Consider the following 23,384-nt stretch of genomic DNA (forward strand, 5'->3'; position numbering starts at 1 on the left):
ACAAATTACGAAATAAAATAGACATTCCATTAGGAGAAAGATATAGAAGCAGCTAAATATAGCTAAAGTATTATGAAAAATGCTACAAAAAAATGGCAGCCAGAATAAGAGGGGCAGTACTGACAGTTGAATTCAAAAGCAAAGAAAGCAAAGGAGGACAAGCAGTAACATCAAGCAGCGTAAAAGGAATTGCAATTGTTGCTTCCGGAGAGAGCATGAATGCAAATGCTTCGGCATGAGTGTTTTCATGAATTCGAGACACGTACAGCCAAATAAGACGGCAAGAGGTAAGAGCCTGACTATGAATTACAAGGGTCCTTACAGCAGAGCCCCAAATATATGAAAGGCCATTCGTTGGAATCGACAAAGGACCTTGTCCTGGATAATGACACACTTTTTAAATCAGTGATATTTATATCCCGTTACCGCATCATATTCCCAGACATTAATTCAGTATACGCTCCTTGCAGTTCAGTTGCTTTGAAAAAAAGATAAATTTAAGTCTCTTATCTTATACATACGTTATCGCTGTAGCTACTTTTCTGGTATGGAAATGAAAAGAAACAGCCCTTTGCACTGAAAATCCCGTTAATAACCTGTGATGATTGTGGCAGCAACTGATGCAACGTTGATTATTTTCATTATATATATATATATATATATATATATGTGTGTGTGTGTGTGTGTGTGTGTGTGTGTGTGTGTACTGTACATATGCATATATAAATGAATGTACATTTCAAGCGGGAAAGACTGATCGACCGACTTACAAAAACATGGGTCACAAGAAAGAAGTAGAGGAGAGGCCAATTAATTATATGTAAAAAATTCGGCAGACTTTCCAGTCCTTTTGTACGCATTGCTAACTCCAAAATCTCTACACTGCATCGGGAAAAAGGACCAAAAGTTTTATTTGTCTTTATGAGGACATGGTCATAACCATTTAGATCTAAGTATAAATCATGGCACTTCTGTCTTTGTCCCAATTATAAAATTTAATCACTTTCTTCATCATCATCACGTCATCGTCACCACCAAGACAAGCCCCTCCTCTCCACCACCTTTTCCCATTGCTCGATCTATCCCATTTTTCTTAGTAGTTGACAACCTGTTGTTCACTTCAACCCAGTGCAAACTTATCCGTGAACGAGTTACTTCAACATTCTTCTACGAAGAAAAAAATAAAGAGGTAGAGCATTTCTTGTTCGTCCAGAGGACTGGTGAACAAAGGGGAAAGATGCGAACACCAAGAAAGGAGGAGAGGAGGTGGTTGGAGGAGAGGAGGTGGTTGGAGGAAGCAAGCAATTAAAGCGAAGCATAACGAAAATAGTTCAGTAGCATATACGTTCCTCTCTCCCTCTCTCTCTCGTACAAACATACTCATAGGCTGGTACTTTAATGTGAAGATAATCGATATAAGATGACGTACAATAGACTATATACCTTGCAAAACTCTGTAAAGTCCATTAAATTGTTAGCTCAACATGTGTGTGTGGTTAAAGCAGTGTCTCAGTGGCACAGAAAGTGGATTGGAATTCAAAAGGCCCGCGGTTCAATCACATCTGCCCCCACTAGCCGACCATTCTATGAACAGGTGCTTAGAGAGTCAGCTGCAGGTAAAAAAGTAACATGGGGCTAGTAACCTTGCCCCCAGATACCATCTGAGGACCTTCCTATTTACAAGACAAAAACACACACACACACGCACACACACACACACACACACACACACACACACGCATATATATATATATATATATATATATATATATATATATATTATATATATATATATATATATATATATTATATGTAAATACACTAATGGTTAAATCTTAAATATACAAACTACTTATCCACTCATCCATGCAATAACGGACAACACATATCTTCACATATGTTTCCTGTTTAGATTATTTTATGTGATTAGGTAATAGCTTTCTTGGTTAGGTTAGAATCCCCGGAATATGGAAAGCGGCCCAAATTACGACTAATATATCCTCAGGGTCAGGCCTCACAGTCAATTATCGACTTAGGATCATTCTTTTAACAGCATTTATAGAATGGTCGTATGACAATTGGTAAGCTACTTCCAACGTGTTTGTATTTTAGGCAAAACCCGTATAATGAAATAACTACTCACGAGCCAACAAACCACTAGGCTACCCTAAATATATTTCCAATTGCTCTATCTTAATATATAAAGTGCTTATAATCAGTCAAATACGGCAGTATGCTAACGGGGCAACTCATCAAATGCTACGGTCCTCTTTTGAAATTTCACAGAAACCAATAGCAACAGAAAAATTTTGAGGTCAAAAGAGCTTTGTCCACCACCATTAATAACAATAATTCACGTAAAATGCTGAGACTATCGGTAACTTAGCAGTTGTAGTCAGTACCTTGCCAAAACTTTCCACTTAAGTGCGTGAGTGCACAAGATATTAAAGAAAAAATAAATAAAACAACAACCAAACGGAAATGCCTTTTCACATGCATAACGTTTGATAAATAAACCTCGATACTTACCAACTGGTTTGAATTGTTCCCGATGACAGTTGCGTGACCCAGCTTAGTTTTGCCAACGGTGAACCAGGACCTGTCATTCCCCTCCCCGTGCTTAATGATTTCAAGTTTTCACTTTATTACTGTCTCGCCAGGGTTTATGCTCCATTACTGGTCTATATATAACGTTACACGACTGTATTATAAGTCCTCTCAAATGAATGCAATCGCGTTACGCAACACTGGATGGGTAAGACTGCGTCAACACTGCTTTGTTGACTTTGTGCCTAAGCTCTTTGTGGGAAGTACCGGCAGTTTCGGTAATTCATTTAAAGAAAACGATATACGAAATTTTTTAAGGAAAACATAGATTTTTGTCCAACGACTTTGATCATTGTCATTAATATCGTTATGCTGAATATTTCATTCTCTTTCTTTTGCTTAATAGTAACCAATTAGTGATTTACAACGAAACTAGTAAAATATTTACATACTGAACTCTAGTTTTGTTTTTAATTAGTAAAATCCACACATAAGACATTTTGGGCTAGTTATTAATCTTTGATAAATCTAGTTTTACGATGACTTAACCTCTCATTGTGGCTAGCGTGTTATATTTAAGAATTTTGTTTCATACTAGACACAACGTACATAATGCCTTCGTTGAACTGTTCGTTTTGCAGATGCTGCGGTTGTACATTTCATGCGCCGTCAGTGAACCTCATGCGGTGCAATGTAGGCATTACTTAAGGTTCTTTGCAGCGTCCCTTCGGTCCCTAGCTGCAACCCCTTTCATTCCTTTTACTGTACCTCCATTCATATTCTCTTTCTTTCATCTTACTGTCCTCCCTCCCCTAACAATTGATTCATAGTGTAACTGCGAGGTTTTCCTCCTGATACACCTTTCAAAATTTGCATCAATTTCCGTTTCAGCGCTGAATGACCTTAGTTGCCCCAGTGCTTGTCATGTATGCCTAAAAAATCTATAAATCATTTCATGTGCAATAATGTTGCTCACCAATTCGGCTCACTTATGAAATGTTAAATATCTTTTATTTTTACGAATCATCCTTCGATAACCCTTTGTGCTATATTCTTTCTGAGGGAAAATTTGGTGAGAGCTTTATATCAATAATGTTTATGATTTCCCGCTTATAATGTGAAATTCGTATTTCGGTTTACTAATGGTTTTGACAGCGTTCAATATGTTTGCACATCCTGAATAACTTCCAACTTTCAATGCCATATGCCTCGAACTCTTAAAAGACTATAAATAAGCATGATACCTCATAAGTCATTTTTTGAGAGTTGGGTTTGTTTAGAAGACCCTGCGTGTTTGCCATTTTAAAATTAAAACGAATAATAATAAAGTGTAAAATAACCAGAAAACTAAGATTTAAATTCAAATGTTTATCTTGTATTTGCACACTATTCCACACACAATACGATGATGGTTACCAGAAAGGACTATTCCAATGTAGAGAGTAAATAAAATTTTAAAATAACGATGATGGTTATCTAGCTTTGCTGGCTAGCAGTTTTCACTATTTTTATCTTCTGCGCTTAGTGCAGTTTTGGAATATTTTTATTGTTTCACACCAGCACTGCAATACTGAAGTGTCAACTGGCAGTTCGAGGCGGAAATGTCCTTAGTTTGCAGTCAAGTTTTATCTTGAGAGCTTTGGGGCTACGGACTGCAAAAAGAGAACAAAAATAAACTAGCAAGAGATGTGAGCGACCGTGAATAAAGCATTCTGTGCTTCCGATGATCTAGGCCGACAGCAATGAACTGAACTTTTCCCTGGACAAAGCCTTGCTAAAGATTAGGTAACACGAAATACGCAAGAAACAATGTATTTAAAAAAGAAATAAAAACACGCAAACTCGTACACACACACACTCACATACATTGTTCACTGTCACTCTTCAACTTAAAAATCAACTCTGATGATATCCCTTCGATGACGGTATTGTAGGGGTTGTAGTTTACTTTCCATGCCCAAGTAAATATGCTTAACAAATCATAACGCGTCATGCGCATGGCTTATTGGTTTAAATTTGATAATTATAAATATACATATACCTTCCATAATTATCTCGTTGCTGGCCACTAAATGTTATCACTTCCTTCATTTTGTTGCTTTCATTGTCGTTTTACATTCATCCCATTTAACCCAAATTCTCGTGGCCTATCCCATTCTATGGAAATTGCAGCTTCCTGGCGGGCTATTTGGAGGCCATATGGTGCCTTCGAGTCCAGTTAAGGTCGTCTCCTGACGTTTCTGCAGTGTATTTAGGCCATCGCTCCCTTGGCATAGTCGCTGTGGGCTTCGAACCCCTTCCACCCCCCAACATCCCCCTTCTTTCTCTTAGGTTTTGTTCAACCCCTGTTTCCCCTATACATAGGTTTGTTATCTCCCATAGCCCCTTACTTGTTGCCGCCTCTCATTACATTAAAGCAACCAGTTTAAGTTTGCCGATATTCGCCTCTCCTAACAGCGAGTTTCTCATTCCACCATTAAGTGTTGAATAAATTACTGACTCTCATATTTATTAATGGCGGAAATACATCACAATTCCTTGCCAAAATTCTCTCGTAGAACGTTCATGAAATCCATACTTACAAATATTTCCATGCCTCATAACCAGATATTTCAAAATTCTCAAAAATCCCCCTCTTAAGCTCTCTAATAAAAAAAAGAAAAAATTGAAGGAGGTTGTAGTGATTTACAAGAGCCTCGGCCATGACAATAAAGCAATGACAGTCACTGTGGCTGTTATTGCCTCACTGAAAATCCACCTTGCGGAGTAAAGCAGACAACCGCTTTTGAAAATTTCAAATTCTCATCATCATCACCATCATTATTAATTGGTACTGTAGTAATAAACAGAAGTATAATTGAAAACCATGAACAGATGACTGGAACTATAGGACCCTATAATGGCTAAATATATGACCATAAAAACCTTATATTACAGCTTAAGTAGGAGAGAATCTCACGTTTCTGTTGTTTATGTTCTGTGAATAACCTATAACCAAAATGCATTGGTGATCACTTTCCACATCACTTGGTACATAAATAAGCACATATCAAGCGTGTCGTGTTATACATGCATAAGTTTAATTTTTTCTTGATGTGAGATCATACAAATTCATCTATCTTATATTCTGGCAATAAAACGTTACAGCCATTCAACTTTTAGAAGTCCACCAATTCCCGCAATTACAGTATAATATAATTTACGGGCTGCTTCCAGAGCAACAGCTCGCACTGGCGTAAGGCCAGCTTCATCAACGACAACAACATATCAGAAATTTACGAAAAGTTAGACTACACGCCTTTCTGTGCAGGTTTCAGCCTAGTAATTCTCTTCTTAATTCTGTGTTCTCCAGATTATGAAACCTCTCTTTCAAGATATGGTTCTTTATGCTCTGCCACTTGGCTAGAGAGCAAATCTACTTTATTATCTAAAATGTCCCCCTCAAGTCCTCCAAATAAAGTAACTGTGTTGCATGTACCAAAAAGTACACGTTATTTCATTCATGCACCTAAGAAAGCATCGCACGAAAATGAAAACTGCCATAGACAAATATTATTGCTCAGTTTTGCATTGTATAATAAATGCATATAATGTCGAGTTGTATTTGAAGTTTTCGCTCCATCAACAGACATTTCCTGAATAGTGAAATTAGCAACATGCATGAAAGATGCATATATCCAAAAAGTATTTTTTCTTTCAGCGGCAATTTGTCCATGAATTAAATCTTGAATCACTTCAAATTTTGGATAAAGATTAGGAAAGCCAACGCTGCTACTGGACTTGGGAAACACGTTTCAATTTACATTGGGGATAAATTTAATTTAATATCATAATACAACACTTTTCCACAGACTGCAGATTCTTGTGAGTGGAGAGCTGTGTGCGATCCTATGCATGTTTAAATGTTTGCTGGAGTAGAATGAAGGTAGACTGAAAATTTATGCACCAATACAGAGAGAACCGTAACGCTTTATTTCTGTACAAGGAAATCAAAGATACTACAAACCCACACCTGGCTTGGGGCAGCATAAGGAAATATACATGTGTTTATTGAGGACTATCAGGTATAAACTGTATATATGTAAGACAAATGCATGAATGCATCCATGTATAAATGTACGTAATAATAAATGGTCAGTCACATCATGCTATGTACGATTCTTGAAAACTTATTTAAAAATTAAAGGCTATTTGACTGATGAATATCTTTAATGTCTCAGATGAGATTTTTTCAACTCGCTTATTAACGAAATCTTCCCAAATAGGTTCTACCGAATTTTAGTATAGGTACATTCACCATGTCTCTTGTCATTCAACTTAAAAATATCCATAATACACACTAAGTTTACATTTGGGTAACATAAACGAAGGAAAAGGAAATGATGACGAACAGGTGAGGATAGTGTGATGAATGAAAAAAATTATAATGTCATTTATGATAATCTTGAGTAGATTGGGAAGCAAATGGGATGAGAAAAAAAAGAAAGGGATGGAAGGAAATAACACGGTAAAAACGAAACAGGGAAGACATAAATCTCGACATGTGAGGTGAAGCGAGAGGAATAAAAGTGGAGAGAGAGCAAGTTTTGACACATTCCCATCCAGGTCAAGCGACGAAGAATTCCGCGAGGACAAAGGTGCAGGCAAAGGAAAGGCAAGAGAACGAGAAAGGAATGAGCATTGGGAATAACATGAGCACATTCTAAAACTCCGAATGGCGATTGTCCTAGCAATATGCATGTAGTTTCCTTCGCCAGACTTTCCAGTCTCCCTCTCCGGCTTTACAAAAGTGAATACATCAGCATTTTTGAGGCCTCTTAATTTTAGGGAAACGTAAATACATGAATATTAAATAAAAAAAATTTTCGGATCACATGAATAAATACAAACCCAGCTTTCTGGCAGTAAATAAATACTCTTTTTAACCATTTAGCCGTTCATTTGTGCTAGAGAATAAAAAAACTTACTTCAATCCTTGAATTGAATCAAGGATAGACCACTTGTGCTGAAGGCTTTCTATATTAGTAGCCTCATTCGACCCTATACAAATTGAAGGCTTACGTGCAGTGCGTCGATTTTGCCTGTCACTTGCATCCATTTTGCCTGTTATTTAACAGGGCTCCCTCTAACGCTCTCGCTTCTCCTGTTCTGGCATACTCCTATCATCCATACCATTCGTCCCAAACACCTACCCTAGAATACTTGTATTTCTTCGGTACCAAATCTACACACATTCCAAACCCTAAGACTTATTTTATCATTCCTTCGGTTTTTTTTTTTTTATCAATAGCCTGTGTAAATGTGCATGTATGTGTGTGTGTGCGCGTGCAGGAGATGTATGTATTTGTGTACGTGTTCGCGTAACGCATGATGTGTATGCGTACAGGCCTGTCTGTGCCTGTGAGTGATCTAACTATCTTATTTCGAGTTCATTCGTCAGTGAACCCTGCATGGAATGTCACCTGTGCTCAATATTTGAACGCCAGCCAATCTCTGAGAAGATTACCAAGAGATTTGCCATCCATCATTGTACATTTTGGACAGAATTTAATATCCGGAGAGAGATTTCTAGACAGACCAGAGAATGCCATTAACTGGCTTCACCTCGCTGAAATTGTATGAAAAATAAAATCATCACACCGCCAACAACAAAGCAAGATAGTTATAATTTTGATTTTACTATTCATGGGTTCTAGGTCACTAATTTTTTATATGAATGTGGAAGATTTTAAATCTCTCTCTCTCTCTCTCTCTCTGTGTGTGTGTGTGTGTGTGTGTGTGTGTGTGTGTGTGTGTGTGTGTGTGTGTGTGTAACTCCCCTTGGACGCTGAGTTGATCCTGAATGCCTGGGCCTGGCATGATGACATCTGACACTCACTAAGTCTGTCGTGATGCGTGGCCACCCATCGCGCTGACATGTCCAGTCACACCCGTCAAGGGAAACTTTCGCGTCCATGCAGGCATCAGGGAAATAGACCCAGGCATTAGGGGAATAGACCTTTATCAGGTGGTAATCTCGACTTTTGAGACCATGACACCTGGAGTGTATGAGGTCATTAACTTTATATATTTGCAAAGCAACAGAGAAAATTAAATATCTAAAACAGTATTCACAGCATTATAAAGAATAAAACATTTCTTTAGGATAGACAGGTATCCAGAAGCCTTGAAAGACTTCCTTAATGTACACATTTTTTTGGTAAACTAAATAAAACAGATCTGGTATGCTCTTCAATCGTGAACTTTCAGTCAAGAATGGCACTTGCATTTTAAAAGGAGTTGTATATATAAACTGAGATCCATAACATACCAGTGTTCAATCTACCTCACACACACAGAGAGAGAGAGAGAGAGAGAGAGAGAGAGAGAGAGAGAGAGAGAGAGAGAGAGAGAGAGAGAGAGGGAGAGAGAGAGAGACGTGAAATGTCTTCTTGTTTAGTAAAATACAGGCTGCAAGAGCCAAGCTGGCTGAACTACAGAACAGTAGGAGCAACCATTAACTCCTGTCGCCGTAAGTAAGAGAAACCGACCGGCAATGGATCAAAAGAGCAACGGAATATGCAGCTAAACTCTGAAGGGCTTCGTCCATCCTTTTTCAATCAAGAAACGTCATTGCAAAGCAGAGATTCATGGAAGAGGCGGGATATTTGAGCGAGATGTTCACAATTTCAATAACTGTCCCAGTTGAATGAAAGGCAATTTTGCACTTTTCCACGTGTCCGGGAATTTTAATGTCTATCTGCATACAGACGTCAGGTGTAATTTTAAGTCTGTACACAATACTGATAGATTCTGATAAGATGGTTAATTTTAAATTATTGATTTAAATATATACTTTGATAACTATCGCAAACATCTCTCTCATTCTTGTACCACAAAGTCTGAAAGCTTTAAAACCCGTTGCCAAGAAAACAGAGTTAAAAATATCACAAATACCTTATTGATTCTTTAGTGGCTTTTGAGCTATACTCTTCTCAACGGAAAAGATAACATGGTGGCGATAAGCTCTCCTCAGGTTCAACGTAAAAACATCTCCAGTAAATCGGACCCCGGATAAACTGCTTTTAAATGTCTCAGGTTTTCCATACAAGATGAGAGATGGTAACAGATAGTATTCAAGACGAAGAAATAAAGGTGGGAGTAAAGTTGGTCCACTGAGGAGTTGACGAAATAAGGCTACTGAGTTTTCTTAACAGCCAGGCAGGCAAACAGACAGACAATGTTAACTATTTGGTCAAATGTGGAACGTGAAGACTTACAGAAAGACAGAACAATCAAAAATTTTAGCACTAACTAATTTGTGCGTGTATGTATGTACATATGTCCTAGATAATAATGCAACCCCGTCACATCCACAAGCATATACTGCAATACCCTGCGGTGAGCCACATTTCCTAAGAAATCTAACGGGTGGGCCTCGTGTTTTAAGATCCTTTCCTATTTGGCAAATGGCCAGGAGATGGAAAAAGATGTCCTGTTGGTTTTGTGTCTTCAAAACATTGCTTAGAAGAATATTAAAAATCAAATATGGTTTTTGTGTCTTCAAGACTTAAAATTAAGGTTTTTATCTTTTAGAAGAATCTTAAAAATAAATGTTTCTTTCCATTTTATGTACTATTTTAAACCATTTTTTCTACGTAAAGGTAATAAAGGTAATAATGACTGAGAGAGAGAGAGAGAGAGAGAGAGAGAGAGAGAGAGACCACTGAGCTAATTTTAAGAAAATAGCAACGGGACCAAACCACTGGAAGTACGAGAAAGAATTTCTATCAAATAAATTTCTCTAATTCCAAAACAAGTAGCCGAGAAACCGACTCGTTCAACGAAGAACGGAATCATTTTTCCAAACCACCGTTGCTGTATTATCATCGTTGTAACGAGTAACAAAATATAAAGGTCATGGAATCGTTGTCTGAAGGACGAGACTAATGATTTTTTTATAACCATCTTATGTTGAGCACTATATCAATAGTAAGGACTACCTAGTTTTCAAATTTTTTTTTTTCTGGGAAGTTATGCAGTTTCTCTCCAATGAACAAGGACTGCGCTATTTCAGATGATGTATTCCTGTGACGGAAAAGGATTGAGATTTCTTGGCCTGAAATATCTAGATATCTAAACGCCTTCATAAACAACAAAAGGCTAAAACGTATTTAAGCGAATGTATTGAACAGATAAAAAGAAAATACCGAGGTAAAATATTTATTACCTGGATTTCACACCTAGGCACCTAACAATTAGTCGATATTTGGGCATTTTCCCATATTCAAGGGGAACTAATCCTACCTTAAAAAAGGGTTTATTCTATGAGCTTGTTATTCTTTTTTCCCTCAGCCAGAGTTCCCCTCCGTTTTTCTAAGGAACAGTCCTCTTTCCACGCATCACATGGCTAAAAAATGCAGATAGCAATCAATCATTAATTTCCAGGAACTTAAAAGTGAAAGATACAACTTTTCATACTTTGTTCCATTTAACTATATAAATTTATATTAATTTATATCTAATATTATATATATATATATATATATATATATATATATATATATATATATATATATATATATATATATATATATATATATATATATATATATATATATATATAGAGAGAGAGAGAGAGAGAGAGAGAGAGGAGAGAGAGAGAGAGAGAGAGAGAGAGAGAGTGAAATATGTAAACATCAAAAGGAAAATGGTTGTGATGATGATGTGCTCACGCAAATGCTGGGTTGGTATTATTTGCTATTACATGCCAATGCTAACTTTTTTTTTTTTAATTCGTGGGAATTTCAGATCACCCATACCCCTACCTATTGTGTGGATAAACGCCAGAATGTATTCGCTTTATTTTCTAAAATAAAAGCGAAATTTCACCAGTGGAGCTTGAACCTTGTGCCTCATACCTAAATAACATTTAAACAAAAGGTAATCCACTGAGCCATTTTCGCACAAGGGAAACGTTCTATAACTTCAATAATTTAATCAAGGAAACATGTGAAGCAAATAAACCAAAAAATACTTATTCATTCTCTTACCCACCAAAGTCGAACCCCATGATCTCATTTTTTTTTTTTTCGAAACATCCATTTACTGGGTAACATGAAAGAAAGATTGGAAGCAAAGACTTTCTGACAGGAACCAGAACTTGTTTTGAAAGTGCAACGAGAGGGGGAAAAAGATTCTTTTTCTTCAGTGAATCATATACACAATAGTGCATCTTATCACAAACACACATACTCGTACACTTATATATGTACATATGTGTCTCTCTGTGTTAACATTAATTTTTACAGCATAATTTAAAACAAGTAAATCATGCACCGAAGTTTCTTCGGCGCAGTCGAGTTTTCTGTACAGCGTATAATCAAGACCACGGAAAATAGATCTATCTTTCGGTGATCTTGGTATAATGCTGTATGAGCCGCGGCCCATGAAACTTTCACCACGGGCCGGTGGTGGCATGTCCTACTGTATATCGTTGCCAGACCCACAATTATGGCTACCTTTAACCTTAAATGAAATAAAACTTACTGAGGCTCGAGGACTGCAATTTGGTATGTTTGATGATTGGAGGATGGAGGATCAACATACCAATTTGCAGCCCTCTAGCCTCAGTGGTTTTTAAGATCTGAGGGAGAACAGAAAGCGTGTGGACAGAAAAAGTGCGGACGGACAGACAAAGCCGGCACAATAGTTTTCTTTTACAGAAAACTACAAATCAGCAAGAACGCGTGAAAGTTTTACTCTAATCCCTATACATACTGAACGACTCCTAAACTGACTCGACGCAAAGAGCGAGACGAGTTCAAAACTCCATTTATGAAGTGAGAAAAAGCAAGACAGAAAACAAATACTGGAAACTATTTCCAAAAGAAATGTTTCGAGGGCGAGACTTTGCCAATAGAAGTCTTAGCGAAAGAGAAAACACTTTTAAGATAAGCTGTTTGCTAATGGCAAAGTTTCTTCTCTGGCAAGAGACTGAATTACTTTTCATTCATTTAGAGAACTACACAAAACTCAAAAGCTCCTCTGTAAGAAAAAAATCTGGCAAAAATCATAATTCTTAACATTTAATTTCAGAGCAAAAAACCCAGTTCAGTCTACAAGCCGAGAGAGAGAGAGAGAGAGAGAGAGAGAGAGAGAGAGAGAGAGAGAGAGAGAGAGAGAGAGAGAGAGAGAGAGAGAGTCTGCAGTGACTTGAAATGAAAAATGAAATAAAAGTGGTATATGATAAAAAAAAAACATAAGTAATATGAAAACCAACGTAACAAAAACAGTAAGCTTTAAGGACCAATAGAACAGGCAGCAAATTGACGCTCAAGTACTCGGGCTGCAGGAGCAACCTGCTCGTCGCAAAAAGAACTTGCCTCCGAGGAAAAGATTATAAAGACGAAGGAACAAAACAAGGATTTGGCGTGAGAGAAAACAATAAAACCGCTTACTTAGCTGTCTCCAAAACCTATAAATACCCCCAAGCCCCACCCACGATCACCTAAACGTTCTCTTATTCTTAAGGCAAGGATGTACTACTGTAGGTCTCAAGAAGACTTTGCGACAGCGATTCGGATGTAAGGACGAGCCACTTCCATCGTTATTGCAAGAATACGCAAAGACGATAATAACTCACCTTCATAACGAGAAAAATGGATTCATTATCTCTATCAGAATGTTATGAATAAGAAAATTTTCACTCTTGTAATTATTTTTGTTTTTGTTTTAATAAAAACCACCTTAAACCTACTCTTTCATTTCAAATGTGGGAGAGCGTTTATAAATGCGTGTGATACTATATAATTTTTTACTTCCAAGTATGATAATTCCCGCATAAAATAAATGCATAAAACTGGAAAGAAAAATAAACATTAACGCAATGAGCACGATATGTGTAGGAATAAAATAGAAAGCAAGTTCAAATTTAAAGTAATTACACTTAGACCAAATAACAATATAATGTTCAGGAATGCAAACCCGCCAACCTTTAGATTAAAAGAATGCTAAAATTAACAAAGGATTCAAAGAGAGTATACAAAATACCACCACTGAAAACTTTGTTGCAAAAACTGGCAGTCCGTTCGCGTTTCGCTCATGATGCCGTAACCGGCCGTAATTAACTTTCTCGAGGCAGCTACGCAAATAGCTGTAAATCTCTTTTAAAAAAAGAGATTATCTTTCTAAAAAAAAAAAAAGGGAAAAATTAAGATGTCTCTCTCTCTCTCTCTCACACACACACACACACCACAAACCAACAAACACACAAACATGCACAATCACACACACAAAAAAAGTCGTGAAAAAGAATTCTGCAAAGCGCGATAATGGACGTTTGTTACGGTGTTGAGTCAAAGCACATAAATTCCGTTCTTTTGGGGTAATGGCCATGTAAACTGACTGCAATTTGAGAGAGAGAGAGAGAGAGAGAGAGAGAGAGAGAGAGAGAGAGAGAGAGAGAGAGAGAGAGAGTAGGTCATGCTTCGTATCAGAGCAATTACTGTAACAAGATGAGAGATATATATACGTAAATTATTATTAATGTGAACCAAGAACATTTAAAAATACTAACAAAACGTAATTAAACTGTATGTGTTCATTTATTCTCTTTTATAGGTATATTTTAATGAACCGTGCTTATAAGCTATTAAATAAATCTAGCAAAATCAACGGGTATAATCTACCGGAATCTTGATTGCATCCGTAGGCATAAATAAAAAAAAAAAATCATACAATTAATAAATAAAATGACACATACAAACTTACTGTGGTTTTACTTTATTTGCATTTGTGAAGCAACATCATATTTACCTACCAGACAGGAAGCACATGAAAGTATTTATGACAACAGCCATAACAACTCTGGAAACGGCATTGAACAACGCCTACTGAGACTGGAATGGTGAACAAAACCTGGTTGAATTATGACGTTGGCACACTATCTGTGAACAATGAGGTTATCAACTGCGGATGATGATAACGTTGTTGTCACAAGCAGCTAAGTGAATATCAAGGCATAACAAGTAGCTTATACAGCCGCAAAAACCAATCCTGTATTAATAAAGAAAAGGCAGCTCATGCTTATCAATGTAAACGTAAGCGTACATAACCTATAGGTTAAGAAAACACGAACAAAAGCGTACGTCAGAATTTCCATTTTAAACAATAAGAAAAATCCTAAGCCTTAAAAACCACTGTCCATTTTCTAACATTAATTAACTAACCATCCAAATGACAGAGAGACAGATAACGCGTCCGTATAGTAAGTATTACTTCACAAACATTCAGCGTCGTGTAAGTACAATAGCCACAATGGCCTCCTAACTGTCCTTGCCAAAGACTTTTCAGACTTTCTTCTTTCTGTTTCATTTATTTTTTTGAAGTGGATGAGTGAGTAAGTAGTGGAGGAGTGAGTAAGAGGTTGCGTCTACAAACTTACTAGTTTATTCAAATTGTTGCTTTTGTTGTGTGTGTGTTGTGTGTGTGTATTATATATATATATATATATATAAATTAGATATAGCAGCCCGTAATTTATTCAAGACAACAAGCAGACAGGTCAAGAGCTCTTGCGAGCGGAAACGTAGTGCCTGAAAGAGGCGAACAAAATAGAGATTAACGTACATTCAACTGTGTTTGAGAATGGAAAATGGCACATAATGCTATATACAAGTTACGGGCAGAGTTCTGATAAATATACCTGGAAAGCTGACATTGTATTGCTTCCAGTAGGAATGATACATTTGACGTGACATGATTATGGACGATAGTATATATTGAAAAGGGTGTATGCTGTCGGTTGTGTTCTTGTACAAGCGTGAGGAGTGGATACCCGCAGGGTATGAGTTCGGGCGGCCAGGTAAGATGGAATGTCGTGTAGATCCATGTGGGCCACAGCTTCATTACAAACATGTACTTTCCCTTGCTATTCTATCAGCCACTGGTGGAGAAAAGCGGGCTATAAGGACTGCGGTGGCTTTAGTCCGTGTAGTGACATCTCCCAGGTTATTCTGTGGAACTACGCACTTTGCCCGTAGGCCTCGCCAATCAAACCTGACTGAGATGGTCAAACACGTGGATCATGACAAGGGCGCATTTCATTTGGGCGAATTTGGGGATTAGTCAATATATCATTTGGGCGACTATTCATTACATCGTTTGGGCGACAAACTATCAAACTCCTGCAAATTGGCACCAATCATTTTGGTGAACCAGAGTAAGGAAAAAGAGGCAGACGTATTCAATTCCTTTATCGGTTGGCTGATAGTTCGGTATTCGTCGATGTGATAAAAAAAAGATACATAGATCAAGATCAGAGGTCTCAGTGAAACAGCCTCAATGCGAAAAAAAGATAAAGAAAAGAATACTTAATGGAGAACTTCAACAAGTATCAGACTAAAACGGTATCTCGTTCTCAGTTCATTCGCACCGTCGGCTGCAAATTTGCACCTGTAACAGACATGTAATATATTATATTCTGTTCTTATGCTTATGAATATATTAACACTTTTTAAATGAACAAATATGATTATATTTTCTTCTTATGTTTGTAAATATATTAACACTTTTTAAATTAAAAATATGGTATTAAAAGTTTTACTGCAGGTATTACTTAATTCCTACGTTTAGTTAGTGCAATGTAACTTGGGATTTCATGTCTTATATTGAAGAACACAATTTCAAGTATACAGTTATATAAGTAAGATTTTTTTTTTAAATCTTAAGGCCACTAGAGGTCTACGTCGGGATCAAGACATGACTTTCGCCCAAATGAAATAATGAGTGTCAGAATGGAACATAATTTGGCGCCCAAATGAAAACAGCAACCGACCAAATGATAATATTTTTTTTCGCCCAAATGAAAGGCGCATTTGCCCCAATGAAATGCGCCCCATGAAAAGCAGATTGCGTCCACAAATTTTATATATCCATTTACAATTTTCGTAATGCTTGGGCAAAGCACTTAATGGAACTGGCAGGGTCAACTTTTCATACTAATATATTATTACAGTACTCTATACTGAATGAAAACTTTCCTCTGTCGTTTGCTTTCATTTGGTTTTATAGTTCCATTTATTTATGTATAGCACCAAGAGTTTTAGTTATCTTTTTTTTGTATGTGGCTTGTAAGACATCTAGTCAAGCCGATAGAATTTTACAATTCAAAAAATATAATCCCAAACATACCCCTGAGGTTTTCCATCTCTGCATGTACGAATGATCTGATGGTGTGATACTCTATACTTACATCATTAAAAGTGGTGTATGGAAGAGAGAGGGGTATATAGAGAGAGAGAGAGAGAGAAAAAAGTAGTTTCCATTTACTGCGTCACATCGTCCATGCACTGGCAATATTTCCTGCACCGAGAAGAGAAGTTGTTCGTTTCGTAATTACAACAACACGGGGGCTGCATTCTAATTGCAAAGGTAATTAACCTAAACGGTTACCTAATCAATAATGACCACAGCTTCAAAGGCAATATTCATGGTTCTGGAAAACAATGATGACACTAAAAACATGGACGTGATGAAAACGACAGAGAATGAAAAGGCAAGGACGATTACTATACTAAAAAAGATCCCTCAAAAGCTGAGAGAGGTGAAAAGCGACGCTCACTAAACCAATTAAATGCTAAGGAATACAGTGTTTTCTCCTGCACACTGAGAACTTCCCGACATGAAAAGAACCCTAAAGCGAAAATTCTCCACTTAGTAAGCGGGTTTGTGAAGAATTTCTTTGAAGGTCTAGGCCAGCTTTGTAATGGCAGAATGATGAAGGTCATGCTAACAGCAACAACAATAATACTTGCCAGTGGCGAATCAACACTCTTTCCGGACTCAGTAACCTTGAGACGGAGTTTTTTGTTAACTAGATTATTACCCAGTGTTTTGTGTAAAGGTGCATCATGCTCTTGCCATACAGATGATATTTTTTTCACATTTGCAGAGCTTTGGAAAAGTTGAATATTTGTGCAAGGTGAACTCGTACAGATGTGCAGCTGCAAATTTTCTTCAGATTCCTTTAATTCTAAAAGCATTAAAATACGTTTGTAACATATTAACTTGATAACTTTAACAGCCTCTCACATTCTGTCTAAAAACGATGATAAAAAACTTAATTACAGATTGGTTGAAGAGTATACTTTCTTTCAAATGTGGGTGTATTTTCAATTAACTTTACAAATGTTAACATTTTCCCTCACCCGTTATTTGATTTGATCACGGGATCACATTGCGTCTGAAAACACAAATCAAGCTAACCCCACACGATGACCGAAATCTCTTTCACGAGTTGATAGGCAATTCAATCCTCTGTGAAAAACTAGTCGTCCTTCTTGTAACCCCTCGACAATAGACAAGACATAAAATACTGATCCAGTTAATGGATAATCATTTGACAAGTAAAACATTCCCTTTAATAATGAAACTCATCCGTTATTCGGGAGAAGTTTTCACACTATTAAGGAAGGAAGATCTGCTTCCGCGTCCATATCAGTAATTCAGAATGAGTATTTTTGACTGTTTTGACACATTATTCTCATCTCAGAGGACAGGAACCAGAGGAAAGGAATAGGGGGGAATGAATAAAAGATACCTGACCTGGATGATTAGAATAGAAAGGGTGGCTCCCGGAAATGGCAGTTGAGCTTATAACAATCGTTTTTATCAAGATGCCTTAAAAAGCAGAAGGGTTGGAAAGCTCGAAAAAATAAAATGACGGATAAAAATGACACATGGAACAACCAACAGAAATGCTAAGTAGGACAGCAAAGACGGAAGCAGAGTTACAGCTGGATGAAAAATCGAATCTTCGGAAAATACGGCATAAGATGGTAAACATATTTCGAATTATCTAGTAGGAGCTACATGATTCCATAGCAAGCCTAGAGTACCACTTAACTCATACTGAACTTAAATTACCCTCGTATCTTCCACCAAATGCAAACTTACTTAGTAAATAGAAAAACAGGGCAACGAGCGATAGGTAACAAGTGAAAGCTGACATGATCTTCTTTCTTTTTTTCTTTCCTTCTATTTACACAAAATAACGAAGAAATATATATGCTAAAAGAACACAGAACATTCATCTCGAATGTGCAGTATCTCTCGGTGCTAATGAAACAGTCCACAACGAAATAAAATTACATTCAAGTCATTGAATTCTTATTGTTGAATCATTATTAGAGATAAAGTAAGTCATTGGATACTTATTAGAGATGAAGTAAATTACTGAATTATTATTAGAGATAGATTAAGTCACTGAATTATTATTATAGACAAAGTAAACAAATTTAAGAATTTTAGGTCTTGTTCAGGGACGAAGTTACAATGCAAGTGACAAGAAAGAAAACTAAACATTTGTAAGATTTTAAAAAGGATACACTGAATGCCGAATAACCTCCAAGACAAAAGAAAAAAAAATTCGCCTTTGATTCAAGTGGAAAAAATGCCTTGAGTAAGCTGTAGCTTGCAATGGACGTTTTCGTTTTGGAAGAAGTGTACGAGAGACGTGGAATACAAAATGGAATCCCGAGAAACAACTGTTACATAACGTTCGTTTTCCTCAGTAAAAATGTATAATGTTTTGCAAGAAGTACCTCTCAAAAAAGAAACGCAACGTGCTTAGATTAAAGCAACAAGAGGCTTTCGGATTGAAGATTACCTGGCATTCAGCAGACGAAGAATGAGGAAGGTGGGAGGGGAAAGAGAAAAAGAACCCTACGGTGGAGTTGAAAAGGGAAGGTTAAAGGGTAACAGGGGCATCTGAACATTACGAGAAGTTTTAAAAAGGAAACATTTAAAGAAAGTGTTAGAGATACGGGAAGATAAATCCAAAAGTATTTTCTGGAAAAGGAACATTTCAATATTGTCTTATGAAAAAAATATGAAAAATTAAGACTAGTTCCAGAACAGATAAAACAGAACGAAACAAACTACATGTATTTGTAATGTAACTATGATGACCACGGTAAAGCATAAGAAAAAGACCAAAGAATATATTAAACGCAAAAGCATTAAATATCATATAAGTTAAACATCACCATATAAAAGAAAGTTACGTTCACAGCTCATTTCCTTCCCTGGACAGTAAAACATTTGTATTATCTAATCCATTAAATCACATTCTCCTTTTCTTTTCTATATTCCCCACTCCAAGTCTCGTTTCTTCTTAGTTGCCCTTAAGGATTTCAATTTGTTGTTGGGTTGTTCCCGCTAGGAACTGGCCAGGAGAAGTTTTATTACAATACTCAATCAGAACTTTTCTCAAATTCCATAGGACTTTTAGTAGTTTCCCCAAAGCTACTACTAGCCTGATTCCATTTGTTCATTGTTGCAGCAACGACCAAAAATTGCCCTGCTCTTCGCCACTTTTTCGAAAACATAATTAATTTTGCTGCATGTAAATGCAAAACTCAGAATTCTCTCTCTCTCTCTCTCTCTCTCTCTCTCTCTCTCTCTCTCTCTCTCTCTCTCTCTCTCTATCCAAAAAGGAAAGAAACGGACATGAATACACAATGGCAAACAATAAAAGAAAATATGTCGCGAGATTTATTCCATAACAAACCAGCACATCCTTTTCCCCTCCCTTAAATCCTTTTTTTTCCTTGGTTTATTAAAGATTTTAATTTGGGGACTTTTTATTATTTATTTATAAAATTATAGGAAAAGTTTTTAAATTCTTCATGAACACACCTTTTTTCCAGCCAGAACCATAAAGGGTTCAGAGGTCTGGTTAAACAAATCATTTATAAATCCAACAACACTCCCAGATCAAAAGAGTGTTCCTTAATCTAGGAAAGACGGAAACCACTTTTTGTTATTGAAAATAAACGCTGGACAAACGTTAAAGTTATGAATAAGATTAAACAATCATTCCTACAACACAAATACCCCTTTTTCTCATTAATTAGTGGACCGTCGGATACGGATACGACAGTCGAATTAATTTACCTGATCATGCAAAAGGGCTCGGAAATAGCCAACAAAATACGACTCGTGATGCGAAGCATATGGGACAAGGAAGAAATAAAGGAAAAAGAAGAGGTAAAAGGTAGCGCGCACAAGAATTTCATGATACGGGTAGAAGGAATTCCAAGGAAGAATACGGGTGAAAAACAGTCTGACGAGGAAAATGAGGTGATAGGGAGAATAAGACTACCAGAGTACGAGGATGGGTGATGAAGAATAAGGTCAATAGGAAAGAGGTGATGACTAACGTGAAATTAATTCATAATATGGCAACTGATAAAAGATTATTCACTGTATTCACTTTAAAAAAAGGGATACGTAAATCTACTTTACAAAAAAACGTAAATCTACTTGAAAAAAAAATAACTCTACGGGAAAACGTTATGGAGTCAGAGTGATATATAATTGTTGGAGCTGCTATTGTGCGGACACAAGGGAAGACCAAATAGATTGTCAGTGCGTGTTCGCTTGTTCAATGTAATTCTAGGCGCTGCTGATTTACGTTCAATGGCTATCCCATCAGCGCGAAGCAAGTAACCCGTTTTCGATATTAGATCTGCTACCAAACAAAATAAAACAATGTCAATCGAATGAAAGTCAAATACTATCAGCATGCATTCCTCCATCGCAGTAATTTTGCGGTAAAAATCTGATATTTGATTACAACAAAGGGTCTATAATAGTGAAAAGTGGTATGTAGCACATTATTTGTTTTTTATAATATATATATATAAATATACTATATATATATATATATATATATATATATATATATATATATATATATATATATATATATATATATATATATACACACATGTGTATATATGTATATATATATATATATATATATATATATATATATATATATATATATATATATATATATATATATATATATATATATATATATATATATATATAGGCATCAGAAAATAAATGGCTATACTCCTCAATCATCTCACGGTTTGCGACGGGTGTCAAGAAGTTCGGAGAACTTCTGCAGCGGCTGCTTCCTAAAGCAGAGAGGTTCACGGAACTATTGAACAGTATCATATTAAGACTGGAAATGAAGGGTCCACGAAATTCGGAGAAGACTAACCCTTAGGCATTTTTGTTATTCGACAATAAAAATCTTCCTCTTCTGCTGACCTAATTATAAACAAAAGATCCCTTTGATTTGTTCCTTTCAGACAATCATACAAATCGAATGAAAAGTTATTAATTCATTTGCAGCTAGGTCGGGAAGATGAACAATATTTGCTCGTATGTTAGGCACTAGGCGCCTGCCCGGGAAAAACCTCAGGTACGGAGTAATTAGGTTACAACTTCCCTTATGACTTGTGAAATTGAATTGCTAACGCACTGGACTCTCACTTGAAAGACCCTACTCTGATAGGTCTAATCAACCAGGAAATGTATCAAATAATATTTCCCTGTTTATATCATTTGACTTTTAATGAGAAAACACTGACACCGTTCCCACTACGGAATAGAAAGTTCATATTCAACAATCTTGTCGGTTTTGGGTTGTAGATTAATTTTTTCCAGTAACACACAAATTATTTATATATATAGATATAAATATATATATAAATATATTTTGTATCTTTTAAATAATATATATATATATATATATATATATATATATATATATATATATGAATGTCTTTTCCTGTAATACTACAGTGTAATATGAAAATAAGAAGGCCCATAAAACACTATTTAAATGTTAAATCAAATATCAAATTTCAGGCACTTGTTTCTGATATGCCCCTGTTCACTGATAGTTATGGACAGGTGGAAAGTTACAATGGTATATAACAAAAACATGAAGGTGTGGCCTTAGGCCTCTCTCGATGTTAAGGAGGTGGCGTTTCTTAAGAAGGAGGAGATTGACCAAATTCCTAGTGGTTTTTGGCCTGTATATGTGTTTGGCGATGGATCTGGAGTTGTTCGCGTTTCTTGGGTCATCTTCTTCAAGAGTGACAAGGGTCTGAGGTCATTATAGGTGATCATTTGGCGTCCGATTTAACACATTGTTCATCTCAAGGCTGACAGGTTCATATTGTTGGTTTGATTGATGATAGCAGATTCCAGCATCTTTCAATATTTTGTACGGACAAGCTACTCTTGAAAACCAACACCTGCCCCACTCCAGTTAATGACATGCCCTGTATTTCTGATATGTAGGAAAAATTAGAACTCTCAAACCAGATACAACCGTACTGATCTTTTGTGTTCAACTGTTATTCTTTGCTTAATAAATAGCGATTCTAAAATGAGCAGTCTGAACATAGATGTCATGACATTTACTACCAAAAATCTTGTAAACTCCGGCTTCTTCCCTTTTTTATTTAAGTATACGTTATCTGAGTAATGCAACTCCAGATGGATTTGGGATAATGGAAAATGTAATTTGAGGGATTATTAGAACTGAGTTGCTGAGTGGCCTTTTGGATGTTTTCATTCGAATGGAGTGCTTTACTTTTGTTGTTGAAATCAGAATTTGTCTGTTGTTAGAAATCATTTTTATATAATACTTCTTATTTTCACTCTGACTTTTCTGAAAAATATATATATATATGTTATATATATATATATGCCCGTTAAAAATAGGTATATGTAATTAGGTATATATATATATATATATGATATATATGGATATATATATATACTGGATATATATATATATATATATATATACCTAATCAATAAATGTATCATACTGATATTTATTTATATATATATATTTAATGAGATAATATGACACCGTTCCCGTTATAAATATATATTTAAATAATATATCGATTTTATATATATATATAATATTTATATATATATATATATATATATATATATATATATATATATATATATAT

At 36.1% G+C, this 23,384-nt stretch overlaps 1 long non-coding RNA gene across 8 annotated transcripts in view; it reads right to left on the reverse strand.

Moving 5' to 3' along the window:
* Positions 1–23,384, reverse strand: part of LOC136843635 (uncharacterized) — a 668,266-nt gene that overhangs the window by 416,160 nt on the left and 228,722 nt on the right. For 2 of the 8 annotated variants that reach the window (XR_010854621.1, XR_010854619.1), the window contains exon 1: positions 2,530–2,544. The exons of the other annotated variants lie outside the window; for them this stretch is intronic. This is a non-coding gene — a long non-coding RNA (uncharacterized lncRNA). Of the gene's footprint in view, positions 1–2,529; positions 2,545–23,384 lie in introns of those variants that run through there. 8 annotated transcript variants of the gene reach the window in all.

The sequence above is a fragment of the Macrobrachium rosenbergii genome, chromosome 12 (genome assembly GCF_040412425.1).
Source record: "Macrobrachium rosenbergii isolate ZJJX-2024 chromosome 12, ASM4041242v1, whole genome shotgun sequence".
Taxonomy (NCBI): Eukaryota; Metazoa; Arthropoda; class Malacostraca; order Decapoda; family Palaemonidae; genus Macrobrachium; species Macrobrachium rosenbergii.